Source organism: Sarcophilus harrisii, chromosome 3 (genome assembly GCF_902635505.1).
Source record: "Sarcophilus harrisii chromosome 3, mSarHar1.11, whole genome shotgun sequence".
Classification (NCBI taxonomy): Eukaryota; Metazoa; Chordata; class Mammalia; order Dasyuromorphia; family Dasyuridae; genus Sarcophilus; species Sarcophilus harrisii.
In genome coordinates, this window is record NC_045428.1 from 284,279,638 (window position 1) to 284,294,454 (window position 14,817).

Sequence of the window (14,817 nt, forward strand, 5' to 3'; positions counted from 1 at the left end):
GACTTCTTTCTTTCAACCTGTAATCAATCTTAAATGGACTTTTAGAAAATGTTATCTCTTTATGTGAATAAATATCCTTTTTGAGCCAGAGAATTTCATTAGAATGTACAGACAATCAATTTTCACTCATCCTGATCTTGCATTATCCAGTCAAGACAGAGATCAGGTTCTTAAAAAAAAATTTTTTTTTAAAAGCAAGGCAAATGAACTTAGCCAGCTTTCTAGGATACCTCGTTTCTGCAAAACCTGTCTTCCCCTCTGTTTTTTCATTGTCAAATCAGAGGTGGCAGTAGAGAGCAAAAAGAAGCTTCATCTCTAACTCCACTTGGAAGTGAAAGGCAATAGCTTCAAGTTATAGAAATGTAAGGAAAAGTTTCATGTGTGTATAGCTGAAGATTATTTCTCTCACCAATCAGGAATCACTTAGCTGAAGCCTTTGTTCAGGTGATTTCCAGCTGCCACAGTTTTAAACAATATTTTCCTCTTCCTTACTGTCCCTTCAAATCTCTTAAGGTTCTGAAATCAGACTCCTCTTTCAGATCTCTCAATAGCTTAAACGAGAACCTTATGATTCTAAGTGAATGCATTTTCACTTAAAAGACAAGAATTCACAAGTTTCCTCTCTAAAATAAATAGTCCTTTAAAAATCATGCTTCAGTCTTCAAATATATATAGAATTTTTGTTTGTTTTACCTTTTTTAGTCATAAAATAATTATATACAAATGAATCGAGTCTTCTGCAATCATTAATTTTCAGTATGGTCCAATATCTCATGTTATATCTTTGAAACTATGCTTGTTCATATTAATTTCCATTTTTTATAAATAAAATTACTTCTTTGACTCTTTAAAACATCAATATTCACATACAAGACATTGATACTTGGCTTTGATTCTATATGCTTCAAAAGTTATTTGAATCTTTAAATTTATTGTTTATTTAATTTTTTGCCCCAAAGTACTCAAATTCCATTTCAAAACTGTTTCTTTATGCTTGTATTTTGCCACTTAAAATAAAGTTATTTTCCTACTCCTCTTAGGAAGCACTATTGTTACTTTTGATACAATATCTTATATACTTTGAGTGTTGAAATAATGCTTTCCCTTTATGTAAAAATATTTTTTCTGTGCTTTCCATCACTAGCTCCATATGAATGTCCTGGTCTCTTGAAAGAACATTGTTATACAAAGTTATTTGTCAGTATTCTTTCTGTTAGGGTTTCAAAGCATTTTGCAATCAGTCATCAAGTTTCACAATTTCCAGTGGAGACAATATTCTTGTTGCTTTTTGGAATTTGGAAAGCTAAGTGAGGCCTTTAAATCATTACCCTGTGAACATGGTCAGTCAGAGTCAGGATGAGGGGGAAAATACTTGAGTTTGGTCTTCGTTGATGTTGAATCCTGAGGTCCTACTAAATGCAGATTGTGTTTTGAAACAGCTCTGAAACAGCTTTGTCTGATTCTTTATGACCCCCGACTTTTCTTGACAAAGATGCTAGACTGGTTTGCCATTTCCTTCTTCAGCTCATTTTACAGATGAGGAAATTGAAACAAACAAGATAAAGTGACTTCTCTAGGGTCACATAGTTAGGAAGTATCTGAGATCAGATTTGAACTGAGGAAGATGAGTCTCCCTGAGTCTAGGCCCATCCCTACCTGACTGCCCCTTTTACTGCTGATACTATTTATTCACCTTGAACTAATACTCCTGAGAAAAATACTTGAATCCTCTTAGAAAGTAAGGTCAACAACCTCCATGTCCAGATAATCATTATATATTATAATCATGGTATAATATCATAGTTACATCATACCTGAACAGGGCCTCAAAGACTAGCCATTCCCATCCCACTATTCTATCAATAAATGAGGATCTGATGCCCAAAAAAGTTAAATGATGTGACTAGGTTATAGAGGCAGCAAGTACCTGACCTCTTTATTGCCTAAAAAAAACTGATGCAATATTCTGTCAAAGTTTATTTTTTTTTAATCAAAATGTTTGGAGTTTAAATTTGAAATTTTTTGTCCTCATTTGCCTGTTTGATTTTTTATAATTTATTGAATTGCTAATTTTACAATTAAAATTACTTTTTGAAAAAATGGTTATGGAAAATATACATTGCTCTTGCACTTTAATGGGAGTGATAAATAATCACTTAAGTTTGGTGAGAATTATGCAACTTTATATAAAATAGATATTTCCATTATAATGCAAACTGTACACAAGTTAAAATATAATCATTTATGTATATGGAAGGAAACATCTTATATGTTTAAGCCTCACAAAGAATTTCTATTTTTTGTAAAATGATAATTTTGGAAAACCACATAAATGTGGACCATTCTTCTCCTCTGCTTAATGATAGTTAAGTTAGTAAGATAACTGTTCAGGACCCCGTTTTCTTGTCTTATTTACAAGGTATATGTTTTCAAAGGAACTTTTGGGAAGGAGGGTAAAAGCACAAATATCCTGAAGTCAGCAGATATATTGTTTCTATGTCAATATTCTGACAAATTAAAAGTACCCATTCACAGAAAGGTCTTGTCATATATAAAAATGTCTGTATTTGAATGGGTACAAGAATGTTTAGTAGGACTAAGTAACCAATAATGATAAACTTCAATTGATCTTCAAATTATCAGTATTTACCTTAAACAAAAGGTTGAAAGTACCTATGTCCCTTAATGCAACTCTAATCGAAAAAGAAGGAATAGTTACATCTGGATTATGAGTTGAACCAGGAGCATAAGACCCAAGTCCTGAGATGTTTATTCCCTACTTTATATCATCTTAAGTAAATTATTTGTATTCTAGGTTTTCAAGGTTTCTAAGAAATGATAGGACCAGGATTAACATTTGTCTGCATCCTTGTTAAAGATTATATAGTTGGAGAACTGATGTTGGGAAATGCTTTGATCTTCTGACAGATAAATGCTTTTAAGATATAATGTGGAATATAAACATTATCATATGCTAATAATATCTCCAGTGAGTCACACAAGAATGAAATATTCATACTAATCAGGTAAAAGAAAGTGAATTGGAGAGAATGACTCTTAGTTACAGGAGTTTAAATTATGCTGATTTGGGGACAAATCTTTATAATAATGTGATCAGTGTTTCAACAAATATGGTACTAAAGGATAACTGCCAATGATGTCACCTCTATGGAAAAGGCAAAGTAGCTTTTTTGGGAAGGAAGCAATTGTGGTTGTTACATCCAGAGAGAGCAATGCTATTTCTGCCCGCATAAAAGTCATGTACAAAAGCAAGAGAAGGAATATATTATTACTGTTGTATGTGAGACTGAGCCCTTATGTTTCTCTTCATGTTCATAAAGGCAGAGGAAACAGAATACAGGTAGCTAACAGAGTGAGACAGCATAATGATGGTTAATGGTCTTTATACCCAGGTATTACTCTTTTTTTCCATGTTTTTCTGGTATGTTTATCTTTTGAGGAAAGCATTCAGGATGGGTGATGAATTTCCTCTTTCTACTCAGTGTGTCTTATACATCTGTGGCCTAATTGATATGTTTCTGCAGTGTGCAGATACAGCCATCTCTGATTAGTAGTAGTTTGTGACAACTAGCGTGATCAATATATATTGTTTTGAATTGAACTAGATAATGATCTTGGATTCAGAATTCTACGCAAACTTAGAGGTAATTAAGTTTATCCCTCTTATTTTTGGTAACTTGCCTAAGATCATACAGGAAGTACTTAGCAGAATCAGACTTCAGTCTCAGGTCCTCTGACTTCCAAGAGAGTGCCCCCAGAAAGGGACTGGAATATGATAAATGACATTTTTTTCTTTTTTAAATTTTTAGTTAAAATTGTATTTTTCCAAATAACACAAAGCTAGTTTTCAACATTCACCTTAGCAAAACCTTGTGTTCCAGATTTTTCTCCTTCTCCTCCCTCTTTTCTCCTCCTCAAGAGAGCAAGCAATCTGACATAGATTAAACACATGCAATTCTTTTAAACATATTTCCATATTGTTATGCTGTGTAAGAAAAATCAGATCAAAAGAAAAAAAAACAAGTAAACAACAACAACAACAACAACAATAACAACAACAACAACAACAAAAGAGTGCTTTGATCCATATTCAGTCTCCATAGTTCTCTTTCTGGATGTGGATGGCACTTTCCACTACAATACATAGTGATTTTCAGAGGCTGAGTAGCATCAGGACCTTAGCTAAAATATCAACGTCAAAGATTATCTTTTAGCTTCTTTTCTACCAGCTTCCTTTCCTATACTCCCCTAGGGAGGGTTTGCCCTTCCCCCAAATGCTTCAAAATCAAAATTCTTTTTTTATAAACATGTCATAGAAGTAAGAGTTCTCTAAATCTCTGATCAAAGTTATTTTAGGGTCAGGTAGAATATATATTTCCAATCTATAAAGGAACTATATTAAGGTAAATTCTGGGGAAGATTTCCTAACCCTCCCTAACTTGAAAGATAATTTTTGAAAGTTGCAATCATTCAACTTTTTAGAACCTTGCAGCCAACTTTTTGGCCAGCTAGGTTGGTTCTGGGAGGATAGGATGTAGCCCACCCCATGCTCACAAGTTCATGAAACCTGTCCTTGTACTCCAATGATACAGATTTTGAGGGTACAGGCTTATAGTCACACCCTACTGGGGTGTCAGAGAAAGACATAAGTTAATATGAATAAATAACTCATCTGCTCAAAGGATTTATAGTAATACCATGAAGTAGATAGTACAAGCTTAGTATTCCTAGGTGAAAAAAATAATGTTCCGAGGAAAGTCATATAAGTAGGTCTTTTTACTTAAAGTTCAGGGTCCTTTTCATTAAACCATGCTATCTTTGTATAACCTGTTGCTAGTATTCTTCAATTCTTTTCTAACACTGGGCTCATTGGTGCATAAAAGTTCTTTTTAAAATTTGTTTGTTTGTTTTGCAAGACAATAGGGGTTAAATGACTTGCCCAGAATGACACAGCTGCTAATTGTTTAGTGTTTGAGGTAAAATTTGAACTCAAATATAGCTGACTTCAATATCAGTGCTTTATTCATGGCATTAACTTGATGACCTATTCATTATGCCATCTAGATGCCCCATAAAGAATTTAATAAGTCTAGTAATACTTTCATTAAGAGCATTTTCAATGAAATAAGGTTATCTAATAATGTCAACAGGTCTCTAGTCCCCATTTAAAAAATCAATTAACATTCATTAATACTATAATATGCCAGGTCCTGTGTTCAGCATTGTGAATACAAAAAAAAAACAAAAAAACACAACCCCACAGCACAACACAACACAACAACAACAAAAAGCAAAAGCAAAAATAGTCCCTTACCTCAAGCATCTCATATCGGAGTGGGGGAAAAACATGTAAAACATGTAAAAAATGAGGTGTGTGCAAAATATATAGAGATTTGATGGAAGGTAATCTCAGGAAAATACTGGAGAGAAACAGAAAAGACCTTCTCTAGAGGTATTATTTGAGCTGATACTTGAAGGAATCAAGAAAACTAAAAGGTGATAGTGAAGAGAGAACACATTCTGGGTGTGCAGGACAACATGTGTAAATCCCTGAATAATGGTGATGGGATGTTCCAAAGGAGGCGCAACCAATAGTCTAGTACACAGCTTCTTAAACTTTTCCCACGTGGACCCCTTTTTTCCAGAGAAATTTTTATGGGACCCCAGGGATATAGACATACAAATCAAACTTTTACTGATAATAAATCATAAAATAAATTTATTTTAAAATAGTTCTTTGGTATACATGTGTTTTTACCATTTATTAAAGATGAAAGCAAATTTTAATAGTGAGATGGATGTGCTTGTTTATTTTTACATAAAAAGTAGACTATATGATATCTTTTAGTGTTGCCAAATTTTTACTGATCCCCACATTCAGGTACATGACCCCGCATGGGATTATGACCCATAGTTTAAGAAGCTTTGGTCTAGTATACTTGTAAGAATGTGTAAAGGGCAGTAAAGTATACAAAAACTAGAACTTCAGGGAGGGGCCAGATAGGTGTTTTAGCCTCTTGTTTCTTAATTTTAAGATCACTTTCTAAAAAGTATTTCCTAGTTATTTTCAACTAAACTGCCCTTCTAAGAGAGATTATTTCCTGAGAACTAAATTGAATTTTCTCATAGTTAACTAAACAGCATACTAATTGGCAGCTTCAGAGATATGCCCCAAAATGACCTTTAGGACACTGAAATTTATTGGATGACAGTTAATCTGTCACCATCTTTGCATGGCATAGGATATTCAAAAGCCAAAAGAGAGAATCTTGTTTTCTTCCCTCTTAGTTTCCTCACCAATCCTTTGATTGGTTCTAATTTAGTTCTTTCATAACAAAGCTGTCCCTAGCAGATATAAATGGTGATGGAATGGGCTCTAATTTCAATCAGCTAAGTAATTCTGGAAAGAACTTTAGTAGTGGTCCACTGCTGTGAATTAGTAAAAGAGAAAGGAAAAAAGTCCCTTTCTTAGAAATTGGTGTGTGTGTGTGTGTGTGTGTGTGTGTGTGTGTGTGCGCGCGCACAATCATTGATTGCTATGCACAGGGAAAACCAGAACTTGAGCTATATGCATAAATACAAAATGTATAGAATACATATATCTATATTCGTATTATACGTACATACATGTATATTTGATGGAGTAAATGCTGTTTCCAAAGAACTTATATTCCACCTTTCTCTTCTACTCCCTCCCTCTATTCCACACTTAGTTTGTATTTTCCCTAGAAAATCAAAAAAGGAAGCATTTCAATAGTGTCCACTTTTGGATAGGTCAGCTTACTTTGGAGCCAGCAAGACTGCTTTTCAGAACCCAAGGGGGTAATGTGCCTTTTTCCCCCTTCTTTTTATTGGATCAGGCCCTTGGTGTTGCTTACACAGTTTCTGGCCTTAAAAGTGTTTGGAACAGAATGCAGGCTGGAGCATGTTGGCAAGTTTATGTAACTCCACCATCTGCTTTGCTTTTTCCCATTCATCAACCCCATTACTTTCCTCTTTTGGGTTCTCCATTCCTTGGTCAAGTTAGAGAGGTTTTACTGAAAAATATGTACTCTGTATTTCATTCTTAATTACTTATACAGATCTCTACAAGGGAAATTGCTGTACAATGTGAGTGATGATAAAATCATCAAAAGGTAGTCATATATAAGATATTTAAGATTTTAAAATATGTGAAAAGGATTAATTAACCAGACTAGAACCTGTGGACCTGTCTGCCTAACAACTAGATAAATTAAGAAAAGGAGGTTAGGTATTACTATGTATGACAAAGACAGAAAACTGTTACTCTAAGAGAAGATTTCTTTTCTTATTTTTAAAATGTGGTTTAGATTGATGTTAAAAATTCTCTATGAAGCTATTTTCCCTACATATTTTCTTTGAAAAGGTCAAGGCCCAATCTGTACATCTTTCACTTAGATCTACACCAGTGGATCTGCTCTGCGTCTCAGAGATACAAGAGAATGGTAGCTCCCCTGAGAAAGAGCTAGTATCATTTACAATGACTAAGATTATTGAAAAAGGGTGTCTGGAAAAAAAATCACCTTAAGAATTACAAAGAGGATGTATTTCTATTTACAGTAGCTATATCCCTATCAAATATATGCTTTTCACTCTCAGAGAATTTTCTAGAAAAGGCATTAACTTACTCCCAACCCCCTGTTAAATGAAAAAAAAAGGAAAAAAAGAATATTAAATTCTAGGTCCTCTTGCATAAAGTTCACAGGCATGAGAGGACTATGTTTTGAAAGAGTATTATTATATTGGCAATAAAACAAAATTGCCCAACATAATGCAACCTAATGTGTTTGTGGAAAGATGAGAAATATAATCCAAAACTCCCAAGAATGGCTCCAATCACTAGACCTTTATCTACCCTGAATCATTTTAGTTTTATTTCAAAGAATGCCTCATGGTCACAAAAATAAATTAAATTACAAGGCAATGAAGATACTGCAAGTAGTTTAATTTGTCCTTTTTGATTCCTCCTGGAAGCAAGAAGGAAAATAAGAAAAAATTGCTGGTAAATCCTTTAACTATCCTCACTATTCACTGGTAATTTTGGATAGAGCTTACATTTCTGGGTCAAAAGCCCAAGGCCCTACACAAATTCAAATGCAATATTAATAGTGGAAAAAAGAAATCATTCTTCAAATTAACATTAATATTGCAAAGATCTAAGCAATGTTAGCCTTTTGTCTAACAGTCTCAGTGAAATTAAACCGTTTTAAGGCTAGTTTATTTTCCAGTGGAAATTTTTCACTTGGGAAATTACAAAGTTCTTCTAATGACTTTCAAGGTGTGCCTTGAAATAAAAGCCTGTCTTAGAATTATGAGAAAAAAGATCCAGATAAGGAAACTGGGCAACAGAATAGTTAAGTGATCTTAATATCAATATTCTTCTGGGAATGTTGTATTTCTGTGAGTCATGAAACATTACAATCTGCAATAAGCTGGAATGAACACATTACAAAGAATCATGAAGGAAAATCTGTACAAAGGATGACATCAAAAAGGAGCATGACATCAAGGAGGTGAAGCCATGAGATGCAAGTGACTTGGATTTAAGTGTGGGAGGATGTACAAGATTACCTATCCCCAGAGCCATCTGGGTCCAGTAGACAGAGATAGATAAGAGGGCTGAAGATGGCCCTGGATGAAATGGGAGAACTTGGACTTTTAAGTTAAAAGTCCTCAACAGGTCTCAGTTTGATTGAAGCTGTACCCATTCAGTGATTAAGGCTAGATTACAATTGAAGCAAAGAATCTCCTCTTTCACCTATTTATTTATTTAAGGGTAGATAGTGTAAGTGAAAGAATTGGGTTAAGTACATGATTAGAACAAGGATAAACAGTCCATGGGCTCTCTTGGTATGAATGCAATGCTGAGGGAATGTGTAAAAAGCCTACTTATTGGAGGACATGGATGAGACTCACACAAGAAGGGTTTGTACTCATGAACTGAGTTTTGTATCACTGTAGAATACAATTTATTGTAGTATCAATTATTTGGATTAATTGGGAAAAGTGGTAGGCTTAGAGTATGGAAACTTCAGTTCAATCCCAATTCCAACAATTCTCATGTGATCTTTTTTTTTTGGGGGGGGGGAAGGGGATTAAATAGATTTTTATTTATAAAACACATGCATGGGTAATTTTTTCTTTTTTTCATAATTATAACTTTTTATTGACAGAACGTATGCCTGGGAATTTTTTACAGCATTATCCCTTATACTCACTTCTGTTCTGACTTTTCCCCTCCCTCCCTCCACCCACAGTTTATCCTAGATACAATATATGTGTGCATAACCGAATAGTTCTCTTGTTGCATAGGAAGAATTGGATTCAGAAGGTAAAAATAACCCAGGAAGAAAAACAAAAATACAAACAGTTTACATTCATTTCCCTCTCGTGATCTTTAGGCAAATTATTCAACTTCACTTTGAGCTATAATTTGTTCATCTGTAAAATGGGGAGAAGAATATGTATATTACTCAGGAAGCAATTTGTAAGACGTTAAAGTCTCATGGTGAACACTTTGATAGAAAGAGACCAAATATCCCATGAAATAACATAGCAAACTTTTAGTTCCTTGATCCTCCTGCACCATGATAGTAGCAGGGAGACCAGGTTCTGTATCAATTAAAAGGAGATTGCTTTGAACAGTTCTTAGTTTCTACCCTCTTTTGTGGCAAGAAGAGTGCTTTGTCTCTAGAGTGCTTGTAAAGATGTATTCTGCAGTTCATCTCCACCCTGCTGTGGTTCCCATATGGAACATGGATTCAACTTGGCAAGCTATTGCCTGGGCCTCTGGCTTTCATTTCAGTTTTTTTGTTTTTTTTTTCTTTTCTTTTGCTGAGTAGGCAATGAAATATTGTTCTCATTGTGGGAATGTCCAGGCACAGAGATGACTTTCTGAATTAGAGAAGGGTCTACTAAGTGAATTGACTAGTAGCAGCAAGGGAAGTTTCTGCTTGGAGAAGTCAGCCACCTAACAAGAGGAGGAATCAAATCCCTGATCTGGTTTGCCAGAAATTGTGGACTTTAAGTGAGGCTGTAGAATTGTGTTATAAAATTGCCCCCAAGAATGCTAAAGCTAAAATCCAAGGCGTAAAGTGTCCTTAAAACACCAGGCAATTGCTCAAGTAACTGCCTAACTGCATGTTACTTTTATATCTGAGCTTTGTGTTTTATCTGGCATAAAGTAATATCCAGTTCTGCCTTGTCTTTTGGTATACTTTGCACTTTCAGTATATTTTTCCATGAATCACAGCGATTTGAAATACTTAATCTGGAAATTCTCAAAAGAATTATGGCACTTGGGATCTACAATGAAGACTCCATAGATATTTATGGGACCTGACATTTTTAACTTATTCTTGAAAGAACCTGGGATTCCTTAAGCACCAAATTCTTATTTAACTCCCTTTTTTATCTTTCTTTTCATTAAAAAGTGCCAGTACATATTTGGACATATATAATTTGATGAGAGACAATGGGACATAATGGATAAAGAGCTGGCTTTGGTCCAAGTCTCACTTCTTACTGGCTACACAACTATGGTTAAGTCACTTAATTTCTTAATGAGCTAGGCAAGTTTCTAAAACTATAAGTTTACAGAGAAAGATTAATAAGGAAACTTTCCTTAATGAAGCCTTACTTATTTCAGTGAATTCTCAATTCTATGTCCTATAATGTACTAATGGTTTACTGTTTTACAGTAGATAAACCTGGCATGTGCTGTAAATGTTATGATTCCTTGAGATTACTTTAGATTTTGGAAGTTATTGTGATTATATTTTATTTCAATATTTAGTATTAATTTTTTTTCTTTGGAGAGGCAATTGGGGTTAAGCTATATTGATATTAATATTAAGAATAGGATATATATATATATATATATATATATATATACATACATACACACATATATGCTTTACCAGATTGGGAATTCTGTAATTTTCTGAGTTTTGTTTGTGATAAAAGAGATTATAACTAGGGACACATATCTATGAATAACATATAGAGAAGAAACTATTCTTAGTAAGGAATATTTGAATGTCTACTCCCTGCTGAGAATTACATGCTGCAAGGAATTGCATAAAGACAATTCAGTCTTTGTAAATTTCTTAAAGTTTAGGAAAATATTTGGTTTCCTTTTGATGATCAAATAAGTACTTTATAAGAAAAATAATAGTTCAGAAGTATTTCTAATATAACTAATTTTATGACAAATATAATTATACTTATTTATTATTTTACTTTATTTTTTGGTGATATGGATCAGTAATTTCCTCCATATAGAAATTCTCAATGTGAAAATTCCCTCCACTGATACAGTTCTCCAAATTGTGCATATAATGCTTCTAGTTTTAGAGAGATGTCTGAGTCTTTGTGAGGCAAGAACTTTTGGTTTAGGTCACACAGGAAAAGTGTCAGACTTGAACCCAGATCATCCTGACCTTAGGTGAGCCCCTCCATTCACTAAGCCATGCTGTCTCTCATTTTCTTAAATTCCTGAATCAATTTGCATGACATTTTAAAATGAATAAAATTAACTTAATCTAAAGTACTTCTCTCAAAAATACTTTCTTTTGTCTACTATTTAAAAAGGAATGGGATTTCAGGAAGTCAAATTGGAAAACACCCTCTAGATGGTTCTCATTTACACTGAACCTTTCTAGTTGGTATTGAGCAGTTTTGGATTGGATAGCAAATTCCTAAAGTCACATATTTCTAAATCCTTACTATATTTATAATGTTTAGCTCAAATAACTGCTTAACTATGACTAATTGCTACTACCACTAACTGAAGTATTAATAACTACTTAATAAATTATATGTGTACATATCTATTTCAATTGTAATTGTCTATCTATTCTATTAAAGTTGGTCTTCCAGCTCTTAACTAGACAAATTTGAATTACTTTTTGAAGTTTTTTTAAAAGTTTGTTGGTGTTCATGATTCACTTCAAAAGGTACTTTCTAAAAGAAAAAGAAAAAGAATAATCCTTTGGATCTTCTACTTGGTAACTCCCCTCTTACCCTTAAAAAAAAAAATCAAGTCAGTTGTCAAGGCATGACATTCTTACTGAGTCTATTTACTGTTCTATTGACCTCAAGAAATTTACTAATTTTGGGGGTTACTTTTTGCTCTTCCCTGTGAAGTTTGATTCACTTGTACTTTCTTTGTGAAGCCTACTACTATATTTGCTCTTCTGGCCTTCTCTCTTAGCCCCTTTCTGCTACATGACCTTTTAAAAAATTAATTTAACTGAAAACCACTGTGTACTAGGAGTTCTCTAGATGTGGAAAGTTTTAGGTATTAATATTTTCCAAATACTTTACTTCTACTTTCCTCCCTATATAATGTAAGCACCCTACTTCCCCCTATCTTTTAAAAATTTATCCCTCAAAATTCATATTTCTTTCTTCAGAAGAAACTTAAAATAGTTATTTCTCTTCCTGGTCCTCTTGTCTTCCTTTATTATTATTATAATTATATAAAATAAAATAATAATTTATATAAAATAATATTTATTATAAGGAATTTAATTGAAAGAATGATAATATGCTTGTGTGTGGGGACAAGGGTGATGGGGGCCAATTCAGGCAAAAGTTTATCAACCACATATATTAAAATAACTGATTTGAAGAACTGTTTAAAAACTGTCAGCTATCTGTAACAAAGGTGTTATATAGAAGTCCAATATTAATTACTTTAAATAATTTCTACTATTTACACTTAGATGTAATTTTTCTTCTTCTTCCTCTCTACTTATAAACCATAATCACTTGAATGGGCACGCTAGTTATCCTCCTCATCTTCCTCCCACCAGAACTTCATATAGCAAGCCATTAATAAATACTTGTTAACCCATTGACCAACTCTGCCCCTGGGAACCAGGACATTTTCAAGCTATTCCAACTCTGTTCTACCCCACTTTGTCATTCGACTTTTGTGTTGTCTTTCTACTTAGCACATGTTGTTCATTCTTTCAATCATATCTAATTCTGTCACCCCATGAACCATATCAAGTTAGGCTCTTCTGTATTCCACTATCTCCCAAACTCTGTCCAAGCTCATGTACATTGCTTCCATGACACTATCTATCTATCTCATCCTCATCATTTTTTCTTTTTGTCTTCAGGGTTTGTTTCCCAATGAATTCTTTTTCTCATTATTTAGCCAAAGTTCTTAAGCTTCAGCTTCAGTATTTGGCCTCCCAATGAACAATCTGAATTAATTTATTTAAGTATAGACTAATAAGGACATAGCATCTGCTTAATAAATGATTTGTTTCCCCTTCACTTAGCATAGGACCTAATACATGTTGTGTAGTCATTTTTCCCCAGACACTTCTGACTCTTTACTGATCCCTGTGGGTGTTTTTTGACAAAAATACTAAAGTGGCTTGTCATTCACTTCTCTGGCTCATTTTACAGATGAAGAAAGTGAGGTAAACTGGGTTAAGTGATATTCCTAGGGTTACTCAGCTAGTAGGTATCTGAGGTCAAATTTTAATTCAGGTCTTCTTAACTTGGCACTCTATCCATTGTGTCACCTGGATAGCACATAATAAACATTTCATAAGTTCTTTATCACTAATATAATATCTAACAAATTGCATGTACTAGATTTATAGGAACATATACCCACAGAGAGAAAGAATGTACTACAATGGAAAGATGTCTGGCTTTAGAATTGGAGGTTCCCAATTTGATTCATTACTTGATTTCCTGTTCCCTGTGGGAAGATTTTTCTGGTCTTCATTCTATTTCCTCACATGTAAGATGTAGGGGTTGGTTTCAATGGCCTCTCAGGTCTTTTCCAGTTCTGACAATCTGTGGTCCTATTGACAGGATAGTGCATTTATGAGGAAAACCTTGAGGGAGGCTTATCTTTGATTTGTGACTTCTGCTTCTGGAGAACCTCTGGAGATAAGACCCTTCAAAAGGAATTGAGAATTATTTGGTTAGTTTTATGCTTTCTTATTTGACTTGACAGTTTTGTCTCATTTTTACTGGCCAAAGGAATTCTGACCATTTCCTAACTTCTACAAATATATTTGGATAGGCATAATGGAGTTTGGATACTTTAATCCCAAAATTAAAAAAAAAAGTAGAAACACAAAAGCAAAATCAGTAATACAGATCCATTTCCTTTGAACTCACAAATAAGGTAAAATTCTTAACATACAAAGAGGTCCTATTATCACAATTGAAAGATTCAAGTGGGTAGGTATTTCCAAGAAGAAAATAATCAGGGCATAAAATGCTTTGGGATAGAAACAAGGTATATCGTCAGAATTTGGGGACACAAGCAGAAGTGGAAACAAGAATCAACAATAGATGTAAGTTTCTCTGCAGAGGTATTTGATCTTGCCAAATGTCTGAAATCTGTTTGCTAAAGAGACTAAGGTTTCTACCAAACTCCCTTCCAGGAAGGAACTAATCTAAAACTTGACTAATGTAAGATATATGTAATTTAATTAACTGTAAAGTACCTCTCCTGAGATAATATTAAGCATTTATTTGAGTGGAGTGTAGGAAAAAATATAAGAATCCAAAAGTAAAAGTTTGTTAGCTTTTATCTATCATTATCTAAAGGCATCACTATAGAAATGGGAATTATTGGTTATTCTGGTCCCTACAAAGGTACAATAAATATAATGGAACAGGAAAAATTAGCCAGGATCTACATAGATAGTATATAATATTATGATCAATTAAATACATTAATTGACAAACATTAATAAATCTTTACCATGTGCCAGAAGGTGAGGGCAGCTAGAT